This window comes from Pan troglodytes, chromosome 5 (genome assembly GCF_028858775.2).
Source record: "Pan troglodytes isolate AG18354 chromosome 5, NHGRI_mPanTro3-v2.0_pri, whole genome shotgun sequence".
In the NCBI taxonomy this organism is placed as follows: domain Eukaryota; kingdom Metazoa; phylum Chordata; class Mammalia; order Primates; family Hominidae; genus Pan; species Pan troglodytes.
Window position 1 is genome coordinate 10,185,054 of NC_072403.2, and position 16,314 is coordinate 10,201,367.

Genomic DNA, 16,314 nt, shown 5'->3' on the forward strand with positions numbered 1-16,314 from the left:
ATGACTTTCTTCATAGAATTGGAAAAAACTGCTTTAAAGTTCATATGGAACCAAAAAAGAGCCTGGATAGCCAAGACAATCCTAAGCAAAAAGAACAAAGCTGGAGGCATCATACTACCTGACTTCAAACTATACTACAAAGCTACAGTAACCAAAACAGCATGGTACTGGTACCAAAACAGATATATAGACCAATGGAAAAGAACAGAGGTTTCAGAAATAACACCACCCATCTACAACCATCTGATCTTTGACAAACCTGACAAAAACAAGCAATGGGAAAAGGATTCCCTATTTAATAAATGATGCTGGGAAAACTGGCTAGCCATATGTAGAAAGCTGAAACTGGATCCCTTCCTTACACCTTATACAAAAATTATCTCAAGATGGATTAAAGACTTAAATGTAAGACCTAACACCGTAAAAACCATAGAAGAAAACCTAGGCAATAATTCAGGACATAGGCATGAGTAAAGACTTTATGACTAAAACACCAAAAGCAATGGCAACAAAAGCCAAAATAGACAAATTGGGTTTAATTAAACTAAAGAGCTTCTGTACAGCAAAAGAAACTATCATCAGAGCGAAGAGGCAACCTACAGAATGGGAGAAAATTTTTGCAATCCAGCCATCTGACAAAGGGCTAATATCCAGAATCTACAAAGAACTTAAACAAATTTACAAGAAAAAAAAAACAACCACATCAAATTGGGCAAAGGATATGAACAGACACTTCTCAAAAAAAGACATTTATGCAGCCAACAGACACATGAAAAATGCTCATCATCACTGGTCATTAGAGAAATGCAAATCAAAACCACAATGAGATACCATCTCATGCCAGTTAGAATGGCGATCATTAAAAAGTCAGGAAACAACGTATGTTGGAGAGTGTGTGGAGAAATAGGAACGCTTTTACACTGTTGGTGGGAGTGCAAATTAGTTCAACCATTGTGGAAGACAGTGTGGCGATTCCTGAAGGATCTAGAACTAGAAATACCATTTGACCCAGCAGTCCCATTACTGGGCATATACCCAAAGGATTATAAATCATTCTACGATAAAGACACATGCACACATATGTTTATTGTGGCACTATTCACAATAGCAAAGACTTGGGATCAACCCAAATGTCCCTCAATGATAGACCGGATTAAGAAAATGTGGCACATATACACCATGGAATACTCTGCAGCCATAAAAAAAGGATGAGTTCATGTCCTTTGCAGGGACATGGATGAAGCTGGAAACCATCATTCTAAGCAAACTATCACAAGGACAGAAAACCAAACACTGCATGTTCTCATTCATAAGTGGGAGTTGAATAATGAGAACACACGGACACAGGGCAAGGAACATCACACACGGGGGTCGGTCGGGGGCTGTGGGGCTGGGGTAGGTATAGCATTAGGATAAATACCTAATGTAAATGATGAGTTGATGGGTGCAGCAAACCAACATGGCACATGTAACAAACCTGCACATTGTGCACATGTACCCTAGAACTTAAAGTATAATAATAATTTAAAAAAATAAAGTGCAGTCTTTATTCTGGGCCCAGTCTTTGGATGTTAAGTCTGAGTGCACTCTATAAAGATATCCTTCTGTATACACCCCAAGGTCTCTCTCTGGCCCTCCTGGTCTCGCAATGGTGAGACATGCCTTTCACCTTCCACCATGATTGTGAGGCCTCCCCAGCCACATGGAATTGTGAGTCCATTAATTCTCTTCCTTTTGTAAATTGCCCAGTCTTTGGTATGTCTTTTTCATCAGGGTGAAAATGGACTAGTAAAGCTTGTTTTTCTGAAGATTTATTCTCTTTTTTCAAAGACATTGTAACCTATTTCCTTCAATTTGGCTGACCAGTTTAAGGAAAGTTCTGAATGTTCTGAACTTTGTACTCCCTCTAGCAGAGCCTGTACTCCTTTAATGACATTAGTAATAGTGAAGGCAAAGAGATGATATTTTTGTAAAGAGTATTTCCTCCTGGGAAAGAAAGACAGTCTTAAGAGTCTCTTTACTTGTTGCAAAAGTAAATAATTAAACAAACAAACACACCAATAAATAGATAAATCCCAGAGAAACTTGTTGGCATTGATAGATTGATAAGGTTCAATCCTTACAGTTACGTGCTTAAAGTTTATTTCATTCATTCTTTTATGTATTCCGAGTGTTAAGAAAAAACACCCAAGACTTGGATATGAAGTAAAAGGTGACCATGTCTTCTTATTGCCATACATGAGCATTGTCTACGAGTTCTGTACCTTTGTTTCACTTACCGTTTACCATCAGCTAGGGCTCACATTCTGTAAAATTAAATGTTATCTTGCAGATTTATAATGTGGAAATGATTTTTTTTGCAGTATAGATACAAAATAATTTCTCCCCTTTAGAAAAGATGGCCACAGGATTACGATTTTATAGCCCTGTGGGCCAGTAACTAGTTTTATATCTAACCTAACAATCGTATTCAGCATTATTTCTTTCAGTGCCTATAATTTATAATTATAGCATTTATAATGCTCACTCTCCTCAATTCCCTTTGAATCAGCTTTACGATTCTGTTAGCTCTTTCATTAATGAGTAAAATAAATTTCTGAAGCATGTTCATTCTATATGGCATATATTTGTGTGAGAGTCATGTCATTAACATTTAGAAAATTCTACTTTGACACTAACCTTATCCTGCCACATTTGCTTTATTACTCCTCTCTAAACATATGTGTGTATTACTATTTTTTGAACTATTTAAAACTTAATAGCAGACACCATGCCCTTACTCCTAAATAGCTCAGCATGAATTTTGTAAGAACAATAATTCTTACATAACCACAGTACAATGATTAAATTTAGGTAACTTAGCACTGAGACAATACCATGATATAATCTACAGTGCACATTCAATTTTTATCAATTGCCATATTCATGTTCTTTATAGATATTTTTTCTCTGATCCAGGATCCAAAGGGGACCACACAGTGCATGGAGCTGTCATGTCTCCTTCGTCTCCTTTCATCAGAACTTCAGACTTTCATTGTCCTTAAAGATCCTGGAAGTTTTGAAGAATACAGGCTACTTCTTTTGGAGAATGTCCCCCAGTTTAATTTTGCATGACATGCTCTTATATTAGATTCAGGGTCATCCCAACTTCCTGTGCACATGTGGAGTTTCTTTCCTTGGTTGCTGTGGGCTGCTCGAGGAAAAACTTTGAAAGTGCTTTGCAGTTAATGTGTAAGATAACACCTTTTTTGAGGAAGAGAGAGCTGATCAATTAGCTCTAATTTAAGGGAAGAAAAGCCAGATGACATTATTCATTGATAAAACAAAAGCTATTTAATGATGTCTCTGCTCCTCACAGATAGATGTGACCTCCATCGCTGCCATGCTAATCCCAGGTTCACTTTTGCTAAGGGAAGCAGTATAATTGGTACATTTCTCTTTTGACACTTGAGCCTTTCTGACGTTCTCTTTATTCATTCTCTTCCATCTTCATGCATTATAGAACCTGAAGTGGGGAGAATTATAGGGCCATCTGGCCCAAGCCCCTAGAGAGTATCAACATGCTCTTTAATAAAGATGTCCTTGAAAGGTGAGGTCTACTTTCAAATTTAAAATCTTATTTCAGCTGGGTGAGGTGGTACATGTTTATAGTCTCAGCTACTGATGAGGCTGAAACAGCAGAATCTTTTGAGCCCAGGAATTCTAATCCAGCCTGGGCAACACAGCAAGACCCCATCTCTAAAAAACAAACAAGCAAACAATTTCAAATGAGCTGGGTGTTTGCTCTATGGTAAATAGAATGGATTACTTAATAATCCTGAAGAAATCATTGCATGGCTCTATTCTAAAATGGTGTTAGGTTCTGTTTAAATACCTTAAAAGTATTATTTAGGGAAAATATATATCATCTCTTCCACGTATTGGGACAGGTTTGGAGAATAAAACAATAATGAATTATCTGTGAAATTATATAATAAAAAGTAAAGTGCTTTGCAAGCTATGTGATATTCTATTTTCATACAAAAGTTATTCATCAGTACAGTAATTATAATGAAACTGAATATCCGCAAGTCTATAGATAACTGAGGTGTAACTATTTTTTATATCCAAATAAAATAACTTGAGTCCACATCTCACTTTTGATTTTAGTAAATTTAGTCCCCTCCAAAATATTTCTGAAAATTCCCAGACAGCATCTGTCAACTGCAAACTCCAGTTGTCAGATTATTCTAGACCACTTTTGGCTGTTGGGTTGCCTCCCTGGTTTGCTATACTTTATTGCTTTCTGTTTTCTGTGGTTCAATTCACCCACCAATCTGATCACAGCCCTTCCTTTATTTCCTAAGAAAATTCCAAAATACATCTGACACTAATTAAGCAATTAATATAGTTTTGCTGCATTGGAGGACAACAGAGAGGAAATAAGATACAAAACAGGAAACGACTCAAAATGCTCTCTCCTCAGAGGTTAGTCTTTTATATTATTATGCAGATAACTTTAGTTCTCTTTTACAGATCCTCCCCATTCTGGTGAAAACCTTGAGTCTTACATTTCATAACCAACTACTCATGAAAAATTTGTTTCCCTAAACAAAAGACCAATTTCTTCTCTTGGGAGCACCACTTACTCTCATTCAAAGAATGTTGGAGTTGTTCTAGCAGGTTTTTCTCCCCATCTAAACTAAGAAGATCACCTGTATGGAGAAGCTAGATAAATTGCCAAGGGTAGGAAAGAGTTTGAAGTCAACTTTTAGAATATGTGACACTACCTCCTAACTGATCCGATTTTTGTATATTGACCATGCATCTAGTAACCGCACTCAATTCAGTCATTAAATTCAATAGTTTGTAGATTATTTTGAATATTTTATGTTAACAGTCACATAATTTTCAAATGAACGTTTTACATTTTTCTGTACAAGTTTTATATGTTTTACTTATTTTTCTGGCCTCATTACACTGGCTAGAATGAACAATTAACAGTTGAAAGAAAAACCATAGTGGACATCCTTGCCTGGCTCTGATAGGGGAAAATGTTCACTGTTTCAACTTTATTGTTAGCTGTGGGTGTTTTGTTCTACCCTTTATGAGATTGAGGAAGTTTCCTTTTAATTCTGCTTTGCTGAGGGTTTTTAAAATGATGACTGGGTATTGAATTTAATCAAATACCTTTTCTAAATCTACTGAGATGATTATATATTTGTCACTTATTCTGTTAATGTGATGAATTGCATTGATTGATTTTTGAATATTAAATCAATCTTGCCTTCCTAGGATAAACCACACTTGCTGAATCTGATTTGTTATTATTTTGTTTTGAATTTCTGCCTTAGTCTGATAGAAATTGGCCTGTAATTTTACTTTCTTATAATATTCTTGACATATTATGCTATCAAGCCTCATAAAACAAGCTAGAAAGTAGTCCCTGGTCTCTATTTTCTAACAGAGTTAATACAAGGTAAGTATGATTTCTTCCTCAAATGTTTGGAAGAATTTACCAGTGATACTATCTGGAACCAGAGTTTTCTTTGTGGAAAAGTTTTTAAATTATGGATTCAATTACTTTGACAGATTTGGGATTATTTAAAATTTCAATTTTCTCTGTGGCTATTTTAGTAAGTCATGCTTTTAAAGGATTCTGCCCATTTTATCTAAGTTGTCAAATGTATTGGCAAAAATGATTCATAATGTTTTCTTATCTTTTTCATCTATATTGAATCCTGATATTGGCAGTTTGTATTCTCTTTCTTTATGTCTCTTTTTCTTAATAAATCTTGCTAGGAAGTTATCAATTTTATTAGTCTTTCCAAACAACCAACTTTTGACTTCTGTGTTTTCTCTCTTATCCATCTGCTTTCTCTTCTATTGCCTTCTGGAGACTGTCATATGACCACTCTTATAAGCAGCTGGGCAGTCTCACTCCATCACCGACTGGAGTGCAGTGGTATGATCATAGATCACTGTAGCCTCGCCCTCTTGAACTCCCACCTCAGCCTCCTGAGTAGCCAGGACTACAAGTGCATGCCTCCATGCCTGGCTAATTTCTTATTTTTGTGGAGATAGGGTCTTGCTATGTTGCCCAGGCTGGTCCTAAACTCCTGGCCCCAAGTGATACTCTCGCCTTGGCTTCCCAAAGCACTGGATTACAGGCATATGCCACCCAACCTGGCCCACAGTTCTTTTTTGAAGGGTTATCAGAGTGGCACATCTCTATGTCTACTACAGCCTATTCTAGAAAAAAAATCGATTATTCAAGTATCTATATCAAGGAGCTAGAAAAAGAACAGCAAATTAAGCACAAACAAAATAGAAGGATGGAAATAATAAAGATAAGAGCAGAAGGCAAAGAGATACAAAGCAGACGAGTAAGAGAGAAAATTTGGAGCCCCTTTTTGAGGTGCAAAGACGGAGTTAAATCTGCATTGTGATTTGATGGTTCCCTGCCCAATCCTGCTGGTTGTTATGGATGGTCATTATCAAGTGCATCCAAGCCCTATGGGACGATAAGACAACAGTGAATGCAAATTTAGAAACCTGAGAGCAATTAACAATAAAAAAATTAAGTATGAGAGTTTGCAAAGCAGTTCTCATGCCTTGCAGTAGGCTAACAGAAAAGGTGGGATATGAGGCTCAGGACTGATAGTTCTGGCCTATCCTGAGTGGCTCATCCATCCCATTACAAACCAGCACTCCACAGAGCAACAGGACAGAAGTCTCTCTACCTCAGGGCAATAGGTGCCCAACTCAGGAGCTGTTCCCCTGTCCTGGTGCTGCCAGACTTAGAACCAGAGTTAAGTTGCAACATAAGCCCATCAGGGCATATGCTGCATGAGCTAAGAGAGGAAAGGGTCTACAGCCCTAGACAGCATGGACCAGCAGTGTGGGACTAGATTCTGAGGGTGCTTAATCAAGGCCGGGGAGTGATCGTAATACTGGAGATGAGAGAGTTTCCTGACTTAGAGGAACTTTTTTTTTTTTTTTGAGATGGAGTCTCGCTCTGTCACCCAGGCTGAAGTGCAGTGGCGCTATCTCGGCTCACTGCAAGCTCTGCCTCCTGGGTTCACGCCATTCTTCTGCCTCAGCCTCCCGAGTAGCTGGGACTACAGGCACCCACCTCTACGTCCAGCTAATTTTTTTTGTATTTTTAGTAGAGACAGGGTTTCACCATGTTAGCCAGGGTGGTCTCGATCTCCTGACTGACTTAGAGGAAACTCTTTTGGGATATAATACCTGGAAATGATGCAAACTTGCTGCTAAGGTGGCTCCTAGAAGATCGGAAAAGGCAATGTCCCATGCTGAGCAAGGTTGAAATACCTGAATTTCTCTGGTAGATGATAGAATAAGGGATTACACAAGAAGTGAGCATGCTAAAATGGATATATTCTGTGAGGCCAATCAGCTCACTAGAGGACTATATTCCATGGGAAGGCCTAGAGGACACATCATCCACCAAGGCCATCCAGATCGAGCTGTGAAGGGGTGTTGGTGGTCGGTGGTGGCTCCCTCAGCAGGGAGCAATGGTGACAGAAGAAGTTGTCACAGGAGTGGGCTCACTGATGTCAACTGGGATATGGAGCCTGAAGCAATTGAGGACAAATGGCAGTGCTTAGGCCCCAGAAGCCAGGTGGTTATTATAACTACCAACAGGGTCAGAATGGTGGCCAAGAAGGCCTGACCTGCAGGAAGTCATGGAGATGTTAAAACAACATGTCATTCCTGGGGGCAAAATACTTGGCAATGGAGCTTCTTTCTCAGGTGCAGATACTTGGAGTTAAATTTTCTTTGGGCGTGTGTGTGTGTGTGTGTGTGTGTGTGTGTTTTCAAAAGAAGGCAAGAATGAACGAATAGGAGACTAAGGGTCATCAACCCACTAAAAAAATTTAAAAGACTTGTGATATATTGCTGAGTTTGGGGAGATTTGTTCTTTTTTTTCTTATTTTAAGTTTCAGGGTACATGTGCAGTATGTGCAGGTTTGTTACATAGGTGTATCATGGTGGTTTGCTGCACAAATCAACCCATCACCTAGGTGTTAAGCCCAGCATTCATTAGCTGTTCTTCCTGATGCTCTCCCTCCCCCGACCCCAACAAGCCCCAATGTGTGTTTTTCCCTCCACCGTGTATCCATATGTTCTCATCTTTCAACTCCTACTTATAAGTGAGAACATGCAGTGTTTGGTTTTCTGTTCCTGGGTTAGTTTGCTGAGGCTAAGGGGTTCCTGCTTCATCCATGTCCCTCCCAAGTACATGATCTCATTCCTTTTTATGGCTGCATAGTGTTCCATGGTGTATATAGGATTTTCTTTTTCTTTTCTTTCTTTCTTTTTTTTTTTTTTGAGATGGAGTCTCACTGTGTCACCCAGGCTGGAGTGCAGTGGCATGATCTTGGCTCACTGCAACCTCTGCCTCCTGGATTCAAATGATTCTCTTTCCTCAGCCTCTGAGTAGCTGGAATTACAGGCACCTGCCACCACACCTGGCTAATTTTTGTATTTTTAGTGGAGATGGGGTTTTACCATGTTGGCCAGGCTGGTCTCGAACTCCTGACCTAAGATGATCCACCCATCTTGGGCTCCCTAAGTGCTAGGATTACAGGTGTGAGCCACCGTGCCTGGCCCAGGATTTTCTAATGACTTTTAAAAAGCTTATTTTTTAGTTTAATTCAATATTTTGTATGATTGCAATCCTTTGAAATTTGTTGAGACCTGCTTTATGGCCCAGCATACAGTGTATCTGGATCAATGTTCCGTGTGTATGTGTTTTTTTTCAAAAAGGGGAACAAATAGTAGTTTTGTTTTATTTTTCTTATTTTAAAACTTGTCTATATTTGAGGTATACAATGTGGTGTTCTGATAATACATATATATGGTGAAGTGATTACTATAGTTAATTAATATATTCATCATCTCACATACTATGTTAGTCCTTTCTCACACTGCTATAATAAAGAGTTACCTGAGACTGGGTAATTTATAAAGGAAAGGGGGGTTAATTGACTCACAGTTCTGCATGGCTGGGGAGGCCTCAGGAAACTTAATAATCATGGCAGAAGGCAAAGCAAGCACCTTCCTCACAAGGCAGCTGGAGAGAGAGCACAAGTGAAGGAGAAACTGTCAAGCACTTATAAAACCATGAGATCTCATGAAAACCCACTATCATGAGAACAGCACGCAGAAACTGCCCCCGTGATTCAATTATATATGAAGTCCCACCCTCAACACCTGGAGATTACAATTCCAGATGAAATTTGGGTGGGGAGAGAAAGCTGAACCCTGTCATTCCACCCTTGGCTGCTCCCAAATCTCATGTCCTTTTTACATTTCAAAACCAATCATGCCTTCCCAACAGTCTCCCAAAGTCTTAACTCATTTCAGCATTAACTCAAAAGCCCAATGTCCAAAGTCTCATCTGAGACAAGGCAAGTCCATTCCACCTATAAGCCTATAAAATCAAAAGCAAATTGGTTACTTCCTAGATACAATGAGGTACAGGCATTGGGCAAATAGATCTATTCCAAGTGGTAAAAATTGGCCAAAACAAAGGTGCCACAGGCCCCATGCAAGTCCCAAATCCAGCGGGGTAATAATTAAATCTTAAAGCTCCAAAATGATCTCCAATGACTCCATGTCTCACATCTGGGGCACACTGATGCAAGGGGTGGGCTCCCATGGCCTTGGGCAGCTCCTTCACAGGCTGGCATTGAGTGCCTGTGGCTTTTCCAGGTACAGAGCGCAGGCTGTCAGTGGTTCTACCATTCTGGGGTATGAAGGATGGTGACCGTCTTCTCACAGCTCCACTAGGCAGTGCCCCAGTGGGGACTTTGTGCCAGGGCTCCAACCCCACATTTCCTTTCCACCCTGCCTTAGTAAAGGTTCTCCACGAGGGCTCCACTCTTGCAGCAGACTTTTGCTTGGACATCCATACACTGTCTGAAATCTAGATGGAGGTTCCCAAACCTCAATTCTTGACTTCTGTGCACCCACAGGCCCAACACTATGTGGAAGCTCCCAAGGCTTGGGGCTTACACCCTCTGAAGCAACTGCCCAAGCTGTACCTTGGCCCCTTTTAGCCACAGCTGGAGCTGAAGCAGCTGGGACACAGGGCACCAAGTCCTGAGACTACACAGAGCTGGGGGGCCCTGGGCCTGGCACAAAAATTATTTTTTCCGCCTAGGCCTCTGGGCCTCTGATGGGAGAGGCTGCCACCAAGATCTCTGACATGCCCTGGAGGCATTTCCCCCATTATCTTGGTGATTAACATTGGCTACTCGTTACTTATGCAAATTTCTGCAGCAGGCTTGAATTTCTCCCCAGAAAATGGGGTTTTCTTTTTTTATTGCATTGTCAGACTGCAAATTTTCCAAACTTTTATGCTCTGCTTCCCTTTTAAATGTAAGTTCCAATTTCAGATAATCTCTGTCAAGTTCAAAAGTCCACAGATCTCTAGGGCAAGGGCAAAATTCCACCAGTCTCTTTGCTAAGGCATAGCAAGAGTGACCTTTGCTTCAGTTCCCAGTAAGTTCTTCATCTCCATATGAGACCACCTCAGCCTGGACTTCATTGTCCATATTACTATCAGCATTTTGGTCAAAACCATTCAACAAGTCTCTAGGAGGTTTCATACTTTTCCACATATTTCTGTCTTCTTCTGAGCCCTCCAAACTGTTCCAATCTCTACCCAGTTCCAAAGTCGTTTCCATATTTTCAGTTATCTTTATAGCAGTACCCCGCTGTGCTGGTACCAATTCTCTGTATTAGTCCATTTTCACACTGCTATAAAGATACTACCTGAGACTGGGTAATTTACAAAGAAAAGAGATTTAATTAACTCACAGTTTTGCAAGGCTGAGGAGGCCTCAGGAAACTTCCAATTATGGCAGAAGGCGACACAGGCACCTTCTTCACAAGGTGGCAGCAAAGTGAACCCTTGTGAAGAAGGAACTGTCAAACACGCATAAAACCATTAGATCTTGTGAGAACTCACTATCACGACGACTGCATGGGGAAACCACCCCATGATTCAATCACCTCCCATGAGGTCCTTCCCTAAACTCCTGGAGATTACAATTTGAGATGAGATTTGGGTGGGGACACAAAGTCAAGCCATATCACAAAGTTAATCTTTCCTCTTAGGTAATCCTTCTGGCAAATTTCCAGCATACAGTACAATATTATTAATAATCTTCACATTGTACACTACATCTCTAGACTTATTCATATGACATAACTGCAAGTTTGTACCTTTGTACTCATATCTTCCTATTTTCTGCACTCCTCCACCCTTGGTAATCACTGTTCTATTCCGTTTGTATGTATTTGATTTTTTTAAAGTATCCATATATAAGTGAGATCATGCAGCATTTGTCTTTTTCTGTCTGGCTTATTTCACTTAGCATAATGTCCCCTAGTTTCATCCATGTTGTTGCAAATGGCAAAATCTCTTTCCTTATTTATTTATTTATTTTGAGACGGAGTCTCCCTCTGTCACCCAGACTGGAGTGCAGTGGTGTGATCTCAGCTCACTGAAAGCTCCGCCTCCCTGGTTCATGCCATTCTCCTGCCTCAGCTTCCTTACTAGCTGGGACTACAGGCGCCCACCACCATGCCCAGCTAATTTTTTTAATTGTATTTTTAGTAGAGATGGGGTTTCACCCTGTTAGCCAGGATGGTCTCGATCTCCTGACCTTGTGATCCGCCCGCCTCGGCCTCCCAAAGTGCTGGGATTACAGACATGAGCCACTGCGCCCGGCTGAATCTCTTTCCTTTTTAAGACTGAATAATATTTTACACACACACACACACACACACACACACACACACACACACATATATATATCCCACAACTTCTTTATTCATTCATCTGTCCACAGACACTTAGGTTGTTTCCATATCTTTGCTACTGTGAATCATGCTACAGTGAACATGGGAGTGCAGATATCTTTACAAAGTGTTGATTTTATTTCTTTTGGGTATATATCTGGAATAGCGATTGCTAGGGCATATGGTAGTTCTATTTTTAATTTCTTTAGGAACCTCCATACTGTTTTTCTTAATGGCTACACCAATCTGCATTGCCACCAACAGTGCACAAAAGTTTTCTTTCTCTACACCTTGGCCAATACTTACTATATCATGTCCTTTTGTTAACAGCCATCTTAATGGGCATGAGATGATAGCTTATTGTGGTTTTGATTTGCATTTCCCTGTGAACTAGTGATGTTGAGCACCTTTTCATATTCTTGGCCATTTTTATGTCTTTGGGAAAATGTCCATTTTTTTTTTTTTTTTTTTTTTGAGACAGAGTCTTGCTCTGTTGCCCAGACTGGAGTGCAGTGGCATGATCTTGGCTCACTGCAACCTCCGCCTCCTGGGTTCAAGTAATTCTCCTGCCTCAGCCCCCTTAGTAGCTGGGATTACAGACACACGCCACCATGCCTGGCTAATTTTTTTATTTTTAGTAGAGATGGGGTTTCACCATGTTGGCCAGGCTGGTCTTGAACTCCTGACCTTAGGTGATCCACCCTCCTTGGCCTCCCAAAGTGCTGGGATTACAGGCATGAGCCACTGTGCCAGGCTGCCTATTTTTTTTTTTTTTTTTTTTTTGAGACGGAGTCTCGCTCTGTGGCCCAGGCTGGAGTGCAGTGGTGCGATTTTGGCTCACTGCAACCTCTGCCTCCCGGGTTCACACTATTCTCCTGCCTCAGTCTCCCGAGTAGCTGGGACTACAGGCGCCCGCCACCATGTCCAGCTAATTTTTTTATGTTTTTAGTAGAGATGGGATTTCACTGTGTTAGCCAGGATGGTGTCAATCTCCTGACCTTGTGATCCGCCCGCCTCGGCCTCCCAAAGTGCTGGGATTACAGGCGTGAGCCACTGCACCCTGCCAGGGCTAACTACTTTTAAATCAGGTTATTTGCCTTTTTGCTGTTGAGTTGTGTCAGTTCCCTGTATATTTTGGAGATTAACCCTTTACCTGATAAATGGTTGGCAAATATTTTCTTCTAATTCATAGGCTGCCTTTTCATTTTGTTTATTGTTTTCTTTGCTCTGCAGAAGCTTTTTAGTCAGATGTAGTTCTACTTCTTTTTCATTTTTTGTTTTGCTTTTCTTGCCTGTTATTTTGGTGTCATATCCAAAAAATAATTGCCAAGACCCACGTCAAGGAACTTTTCTCTTATTTTTTTTTCCTAGGAGTTTTATGGTATTGGGTCTTACATTTAGATCTTTGATCCATTTTGAGTTGATTTTATTGTGTATGGTGTAATGTAAGTGTCCAGTTTCATTCTTTGGCATGTGGATTTCCAATTTTCCCAACACTATTTATTGAATAGACCATCCCTTCTCTATCATGTCTTCTTGGTGGCATTGCCAAAGATTAATTGACCATATATGCTTGGATTTATTTCTGGGCTCCTGATTCTGTTCCATTGGTCTATGTATATGTTTTTATGCCAGTACTATACTGTGGTTTTTTTGAGACAAGGTATTTGCTGGAGTGCAGTGGTGCTGTCTCAGCTCACTGCAGCCTTGACCTCCTGAGCTGAAACAATTCTCCCATCTCAGCCTCTCAAGTAGGCAGGACTACAGGTGCATACCACCACACCCAACTTATTTATTTATTTATTTTTGATATGGGGTTTAGCCATGTTGCTCAGGCTAGTCTGGAATTCCTGAACTCAAGCAATTCACCTGCCTTGGCCTCCCAAAGTGCTGGGATTACAAGTATGTGCCACCATACTGTTTTGATTACTGTTGCTTTGTAATACAATTTGAAATTAGGAATGTGATGCCTCCAACTTTGTTTTTTTTTTTTTTTTTTTTTTCCCTTAAGAATATTTTGACTATTCAGGGTCTTTTTTGGTTCCATATGAATTTAAGAATTATTTTATTTGTTCCTGTAAAAAAGTTCATTGGAATTTTGATAGAGATTATGTTCAATCTGTGTATTGTTTTAGGTAGTATGAACATTTTAGTGATATTAATTCTTATAATCCATGAATACACAATATTCTTTCATTTATTTATGCCCTCTTTAATTTCTTTCATTATTGTTTTATTTTCTGTGTATAGATTTTTCATCTCTTTGGCTAAATGTATTCGTAAGTATTCTTTGATGCTATTATAAATGGGATTGTTTTCTTGATTTCTCTGTAGGATACATTGTTATTGTTGTAAAGAAATGCAACTGATTTTTATATGTTGACTTTGTATTCTGCAACTTTACTGAATTTGTTTATTAGTTCTGATTTTTTTTTTTTTTTTTAGTGGAAGCTTTAGGGTTTTCTACATATAGGAGCATGTCATCTGAAAACAGTGACGATTTAACTTCTTCCTTTCTGATTTGGATGCTTTTAATTTCTTTTTATTGAATAATTCTTGTGACTCAAACTTCCAGTTCAATGTTTAATAGAAGTGGTGAAAGTGGGCATCCTTGTCTTATTTCTGATCTTAGAGGAAAAGCCTTCAACTTTTTACCATTATGATTTTAATTGTGGGTTTGTCATATGTAGTGCAGGTTTTTTTGGTTAATATTATTTATTTGACTTATTGTTTTCCATATTTGACTTTCAAATATTTGCATTTCAACATTATTTACCCTTCTTTTCAACAATATGAAGATTTGAGGTGCATTAACTTTAATCACCCCCATCCAAACTTACATACTACAGTTACACAGTATTTTACTTCTAGACTATTTTCCCATTTATCATAATTATTTTTGATAGAATCCATGCTTCTTTGAATTTACTTACTTTGCTCATCATTTCTTCTTGCATCTCAGTCTTTCCATCTGTGGTCATTTTATTCTACTGAAGTATCCACTTTAGAATTTAATTTAGTAGGAACGTTTTGGTGATACATTGTTACTTTTGTCTCTGTTGGTTTTTGTGGGTTTTTTGATCTTTTTCTTTGGAAGTTACTTTTTCTGGTTATATAATTCTAGGTAGAAAATTATTTTCTTTCAGCTTATTGATGGTATTTTTTCTATTATCTTCTCACTTCCATGGTTGCTACAAGGTACCAGCAGTCAGTCTAGTTGCTATTCATTTGTCGATGATCTCTTTGGCTTCCTTTTAAGGCCTCTTTCTATCTAATGCTCTGAAATTTTACCATAATAAGTCTGGGTATTGATTCTGGGGTACGTTTGTTGGTCTTCCTACACCTGCTTATTGATGTATTTCAATAATTCTGGAAAATTATCAGCTGTTATCCACAGAACATATCCTATTTCCTATTGTCTTATTCTAGAATTTAATTAGACAGAGGGTAGGTCTTTCTAATTTTTAAATGTTTGTTAATTATAAATCTTGATTTTTTTGTGTTCTTGCCAAATCTGTTGTGTTTTTGCAAATAGTTTTAGAGCAATATCAGTGTTATAATTTTTTGCTTCAGCCATCGAACATAATTTAGGATACTCAAGAGGAAAAGGAGGGCCTATTGTATTTACCCATATTTTGGCTTACAATGTTAGTTTTCTCCTGCCTCATGTTTTAAGGTTTATCTTTTATTGTTTCCTTTCTGTTTAGGGATCTTCGCTTAGCCATTCTTTTAGGGTAGGTGTGCTGGTGATAGATTCTCTTGGTCTTCCTTCATCTGAGAATGCTTTATGTATAATTACCAAGGTTTTTACTTGCACTTAGTGGGAAGAATAGAGAAAAGTATGCCTACTTCATCTCCCCAGAAGCAGAACTCTCCTACCTTCTAATGCTGTTTGTTTTTTAACATCAGAATTTTTAGTTTCTTTTTTTTTATTGGGAGGATTTGTCTAGATAACTATTCCATTATTTAAAGGGACTAGAAGTGCCGTGTTTTCTTGCATTTTGTTATTGTGACCGTGAACTGCTCCTTTTTACTAGAAATGTATCTATGCAGATTATTTGAGGTCTAGGTTAAAGTTGAGTATTTTCGGCCAGTCACTTTTAAACACTATCCATCAATGTCCACCTTAAATTAAATTTTCCTTTTTAGGGTTTTCAGACTACATAGATAACAGAAACTCAGGTCCACATGAAGCCCAACTTATAGTTATGAATTATCAGGGGATTATTTTAATTTACTCCTTCCAACACTGGGGTTGAGATAGTAAATTTCCTTGCTATTCGTTTCTTTTCAGTGGGGCTTCACTGTGGGTAAAGTTCTTTGGAGTCTCAGCTTTTTGGGGAAATCTCATTTTTATTCCCCACCTGAGTATGTTTTGGGCTTTACTTTCTGCCACCTGTACGTGGTGTAGTCATTAAAATAGAAACTCAAGGATTCTGGATTTTGGCAAAATTCTCCATGACAGATGCTTGCTTTGGTGCTTCTAGAGTTCTGTGT